This window comes from Hemicordylus capensis, chromosome 2, assembly GCF_027244095.1.
Source record: "Hemicordylus capensis ecotype Gifberg chromosome 2, rHemCap1.1.pri, whole genome shotgun sequence".
Classification (NCBI taxonomy): domain Eukaryota; kingdom Metazoa; phylum Chordata; class Lepidosauria; order Squamata; family Cordylidae; genus Hemicordylus; species Hemicordylus capensis.
In genome coordinates, this window is record NC_069658.1 from 228,062,501 (window position 1) to 228,068,302 (window position 5,802).

Here is a 5,802-nt window from a genome sequence, read left to right on the forward strand (position 1 = left end):
CTGTGGTTCCTTAGGTTTAGGTTAGACTGCCTTCTAGGGATGTGCGAACCAGTTGGAGTTTGAACCAGGGTGGTTCGAAGGTTCAAATTTGAACCGAACCAGCCATCAGGTTCGAGCTGGAGGTTTGAATTTGAACCAAACCAGGGGGTGGTTCGATTCGAACTGGTTCGGACATCCAAAAATTGGTAGGATGGTAGCTGGCACCCAGGGGTACCTGCCACCCAAACCCCAAAGCAATCGGACACTCGTATGATTTTTAATGAGTTTTTGAAAAATATTTATCTTTTTTTCCTCATAGGGTATAATGGGACTCCAACTAGCCCATTATTACTTATGAGTGCCAACAACCACCGAAACCCTGAAGCAATCGGACAGTCCTACGATTTTTTGTGAATATTTGAAATATTTTTAATTATTTTTCTCATAGAGTATAATGGGACCTGAACCAGTCCATATCCCCTATTGTGGAGCACCTAGGGGCACAAAAGCGGGGTGGGTGGTAGACAGACAGGGGTGCCTACCACCCACAAAACCCCAAGGCAATTGGACACTCCTCTGATTATTGGTGAATTGTTAAAGTATTTTTGAATTCCTCATAGAGAATAATTAGGATTGCAGCAAATGTATAGCTTCACGTCGAGGGGAAAGGGGTATGGTAGAGTGGAGTGTGGTGGGTGGTAGTTCCTAGGGTGGGCAAGGAAGCTATCAGAATTATTTGAAAGGAATTGGGCAAAGGGCTGATTTTAAGTGATTTTTGAAGTTTACGCGTCTTTAAGGTTTTTCTCCATAAAGAAGCATGGAGGTGTCAGCAAATGTATAGCTTCATGTCGGGGGCAAAGGGGTGGCCTAGAGCAGAGTGTGATTGGTGGTAGCTTCCTGGCCCCCCTTGGGCACTACCACCCGCCACACTCTGCTCTAGGCCACCCCTTTGCCCCCGACGTGAAGCTATACATTTGCTGACACCTCCATGCTTCTTTATGGAGAAAAACCTTAAAGACGCGTAAAGTGTTTGTCCTTGAGGGTGGGCCTCCGAGACAGGCTGGGGATTCTGCTGGTGTACCGAACACCCCACTGCACTTCAGTCTCCCTACCTGAGCTGGTGGGGGTGGTCTCGGAGGTGGCATTGGGTTCCCCCAGGCTTATTGTTCTGGGGTAGGGGTGAGTCCGAACCGGTCCGGCGGCCATTCTAAGGAATGGCCGAACTGCCGGACCGGTTCGGCCCTGGCTGGTTCGGGTCCGGGTGGGGGGTATGCCTTTAAGGGCGGGAGGGCTTTCTTACCCCTCCCGCCTCTTCGCCCCCTCCAGCGCCCGTATTTAACTGAATAACGGGGCACTGGAAACCAGCCGCCCCCGCCCCCGCTGCCCCCCCGAGCAGATTTACATACAAAAGTACCCATACCCCTGCCGCCGCCGTCGCCCGCCCGCCAGCCAGCCCTCCCTCCCTCCCAGCTGCCCGCCCGCCCGCCCGCCCGAGTCCTTACCCAAAGCTTCAGGAGGAAACGAGAGGAGCTACCGAACAGAGCTCCTCTCGTTAGGAAGACCTCCAGCAGACTGAAGGTGCTTTGCACGCGCGCGCATGCGCGCGCCGCAAAGGACGCCGATCGCCGGAGGCCCGGTCTACCCGCCAGGAAAAGGCCGGGTAGACCGGGCCTCTGGCGATCGGAGGCCCGGTCTACCCGGCCTTTTCCCGGCGGGTAGACCGGGCCTCCGGCGATCGGTGTCCTTTGCGGCGCGCACATGCGCACGCGCAAAGCGCCTTCAGTCTGCTGGAGGCCTTCCTAACGAGAGGAGCTCTGTTCGGTAGCTCCTCTCGTTTCCTCCTGAAGCTTTGGGTAAGGACTCGGGCGGGCGGGCGGGCAGCTGGGAGGGAAGGAGGGCTGGCTGGCGGGCGGGCGACGGCGGCGGCAGGGGTATGGGTACTTTTGTATGTAAATTAGCTCGGGGGGGGCGGCGGGTTTCCAGCGCCCCGTTATTCAGTTAAATACGGGCGCTGGAGGGGGTGAAGAGGCGGGAGGGGTAAGAAAGCCCTCGCGCCCTAAAAGAAAGGGCCCCCCTTCGGTGCCGGTCCGGACCGTGCACATCTCTATTCTGGGGGATTTCAATGTCCACACTGAGGCCCCCCTAGTGGGTGCGGCTCAGGATTTCATGGCCTCCATGACAACCATGGGCCTGTGGGCCTATCTCAATTGGTATCAGTCCCTACCAACGTGGCAGGACATACTCTGGATATGGTTTTTGCCGACGGGGAAATGAATGATCTGGAGGTGGGGGAATTTGAGATTCCCCCCTTGTCATGGACAGATCATCATCTGGTGGGGTTTATTTTGACTGCTCCGTCTGCCCTCTGCAGGGGTGGTGGGCCGATTAGGATGGTCTGCCCCTGGAGGCTTATGGATCCACTTGGATTCCAGATTCCAGACAGCCCTCGAGGAATTTCCAGTGTCCAGAGCTGGTGACCCTGTCGAGGCCCTGGTCGATCTCTGGAATGGAGAGACGGCCCGGGCTGTTGACACAGACGCTCCTAAATGCCCTCTCCGGCTTGGTGGAGCCCAATCTGCTACTTGGTTTTCCTCAGAGCTTAGGGTGATGAAGCAACTCGGGCGACAGCTGGAACAATGCTGGAGGAAGAGTCATGATGAATCCGACCGAACACAGGCTAGAGCCCATTTTAAGGACTATGCTGTGGCGGTGGGGGAGGCAAAGAAATGTTTTTTCTCCGCCTCCATTGCATCTGCTCAGTGCAGACAAACAGAGCAATTTTGTGTGGTAAAAACATTGCTCCACACATCCCCCCAGGTAATGGGGGAGGAATCATCTACAGCTCACTGTGATCAGTTTGCCTATCACTTTGCAGATAAAGTCGCTCGCATCCATGCTGACCTGGACTCCAGAGTTTTGGCAGTTCCAGCAGACGTGCCTTTGGTACCATCTGGTCCCGTTGTGTTGGATTTGTTTCGGTTGGTGCAGCCTGAGGATGTGAACAAGATACTGTGCAGTGTGCGGGCAACATCGTGCGCTCTTGACCCTTGCCCTTCATGGCTAATAAAAGCTGCCAGGGAGGGGACAGGCAGATGGTTGGAAGTGATCATTAATGCTTCATTAAGGGAGGGCAGGATGCCATCGTGCCTCAAGGAGGCGGTGGTAAGACCACTATTTAAAAAGCCCTCTCTTGATCCCTCCAACCTGGACAACTATAGACCTGTGTCTAACCTTTCCTTTTTGGGCAAGGTGATAGAGCGTGTGGTGGCGTCCCAGCTGCTGAGGGTCTTAGATGATACGGATTTTCTGGACCCTTTTCAATCTGGCTTCCGCCCCGGGTATGTGACTGAGACTGCCTTGGTCGCTCCAGTGGATGACATACGCCGGAAACTACACGGGGAGTGCGCTCCTGTTGGTTCTGCTGGACCTCTCGGCGGCGTTCGATACCATCAACCATTGTATCCTTCTGGGCCACCTCGAGTATGGGAATAGGACATACTGCATTGCAGTGGTTCCGGTCCTTTCTTGGGGAGAGGGTACAGAAGGTGGTGCTGGGGGACTACTGCTCGGCCCCGTGGCCGTTGGCCTGTGGAGTCCCCCAAGCTGTTTAACATCTACATGAAGCCGCTGGGAGAGGTCATCCGGGGATTTGGACTGAGTTGTCAGCAATATGCGGATGACACTCAGCTCTACCTCTCCTTGTCATCTGATCCTAGGGAGGCGGTGGATGTCCTGAATCGGGGGCTGGAGGCCGTGATGGGTTGGATGTGGGCTAATAAACTGAAATTGAATCCAGACAAGATGGAGGTACTGTTGGTCAGTAGGAGAGCCAATCGGGATGAGGAGATTTTACCAGTTCTGGATGGGGTTGCACTCCCTTTGAAGGAGCAAGTACACAGCTTGGGGGTACTACTGGACCCAGCTCTGCTTTTGGATGCTCAGGTGGAGGTGGTGGCCAGGGGTGCCTTTGCACGGCTTCGGCTAGTACGCCATCTGCGTCCCTTTCTCGAGAAGGCAGATCTGGCCACAGTAACCCATGCCTTAGTCACATCACGGCTTATTATTGAATATGTAACTTTACCTCTGTCAATCCTAGTCTAGGCACCATGGTAAAACTTCTTCGTGGGGTTTGTCAAGTCTTGCTTTATTATTATTATTATTATTATTAGTAGTAGTAGTAGTAGTAGTATTTATTCATACATTCATTCATTCATTCAATTTCTATACCACCCTTCCAAAAATGGCTCAGGGTGGTTTACACAGAGAAATAATAAATAAATAAGATGGATCCCTGTCCCCAAAGGGCTCACAATCTAAAAAGAAACATAAGATAGACACCAGCAACAGTCACTGGAGGTACTGTGTTGGAGGTGGATAGGGCCAATTACTCACCCCCTGCTAAATAAAGAGAATCACCACGTTAAAAGGTGCCTCTTTGCCTAGTTAGCAGGATAGTAGTAGTGGTGGTGGTGGTAGTAGTTTCCCAACTTTATGATGATGACTTAAAAAAAATTCTTCAGCTTTCACATTTATGTGCAGTTGCTGTTAACCAACAGATTATTATCTACTTGGCAGACGACGACCAATTTCCATACCAAGGAAGAGAAACTTCAAAGTTCAAAGAAACTTTATTGGACTCTGCAGCGTAACAAAATGGCCGTCTTGGGGATAACTCCCAAAGGCAAGACAGACCCGGGGGGGGGGTGTCCGCCCACAGCTTTTACACATACAAAAAGGGGGGGGAAAACATCAAACCACACATGACACAGGTGGGCATACAATAGACCACCAATCCATCATACAGCATCATTCTAAACCTTGAGCATTACAGCAGGACCATTGTAAGGGCCCAAAATGTATCAATATCAAATCTACACAGCATATGATAACCAGCACATCACCCCATAGCGGTAACTGCAAAGACAGCAATGGGGAGTGAAAGCAGTAAATAGCTACTATCAGCCAGCCTAGTGGCCTGACAGAACAAAGAACAGAGTATATACTGTTGTTAACACATCAGAGCCAGCTTGCAGAAGGCACTGACCTGATTCCCACAGCACACAGACAGTCAGGCTAACAGAGATCCAAGACAGACTCACTATGGCTCAGGCTTAACCCTGCCATACACACATAGTCCAGACTCATGGGTATTATTGCCTTGCAGTTCTGGAAAGATGGGGAAATGGAATAGGCGGCATATTTAAAACTGATTAAGTAAATGCTCGCCTTTACTTTTAACAAGCATATTTTTCACTCCTGTTAATATATTGAAAGGCGATTGTTGCCGATTGCTAGAAACACAAGGAGAGGGGAACCTGATGGGTGCCCAATTGTCACCCCCCCCCATTACAAATCACGATTACAAAAAATTGGCCATACATTGATTCACCGAGGCGTGCAACTGTGGCTAAAGTTGTCATCTGTTTCTTAATTTAAGAAAGGCACTGATAAGGATGTTGCTTTTTGAAAATAAAGAGTTGGGGTGATTCGGGGGGGGGGTCCCTCGCTTGCTCTCTCTCCCCGCCGCCCTGCTTCTTCCCATCCCTTCCCGGACGGGTCCTTTCAAGGCCCCCTCCCCACTTTCCTGCATTGCATTTCTCATTGCTGTCCTGGGAGATCCCCCACTCCAGATGCATTTTGCATTCACCAGATCCCTTGGAGGGGAAGATGCTGCAAACGTTTCAGGCGTGAGAAAATCCAAGGGGAGGAGGAAGTGAGTCCTCCAATGACTAATTAAATGCCGACAAGTAGGTGTCGACCCCGCCCCCAATGCTCCTCTAGGAATTGCCAGTCGCTCGCCTTAACCCTTCGACTGACTCTGAC